Genomic DNA, 500 nt, shown 5'->3' on the forward strand with positions numbered 1-500 from the left:
GAAGGAAGGAAGGAAGGAAGGAAGGAAGGAAGGAAGGAAGGAAGGAAAGCAAGCAGGCACATTCCTGGGCTCCACCTTTACTGAACCAGGATGTGTGGGGCGGGGCCCATGAAACTGCATTAACAGCTCCCAGATGATTCTTAAAAACATGAAAGTTTGGGAAACACTGGCAATGGGCAGGTTAGCTTTATCACCCACTGCCTGCTCGTGGTTCATCACATCATGTGTGTGTTAACATAATAACGATTATTAGAGCTGAAAATATTTTATAATAAAAGAAGCATATTTACTCTCCTAGATGTATTTTAGGAGCATATTTGAATAAAATAAATGGCTATAAATTATGTGAGAGAAATATAACTCGAACGTGTAAATGTTACGTGTTCCCGCAGGCCCTATACCATCAAGGGCACCAAATCTTCCACGGAAATTGTTTTGGGGGGAGAGAAGATCAAGATTTCTTTCATTGTGGCCTAAGTGTACATTTTTACTCACATTGC

This window comes from Piliocolobus tephrosceles, chromosome 14, assembly GCF_002776525.5.
Source record: "Piliocolobus tephrosceles isolate RC106 chromosome 14, ASM277652v3, whole genome shotgun sequence".
NCBI classification, from domain to species: domain Eukaryota; kingdom Metazoa; phylum Chordata; class Mammalia; order Primates; family Cercopithecidae; genus Piliocolobus; species Piliocolobus tephrosceles.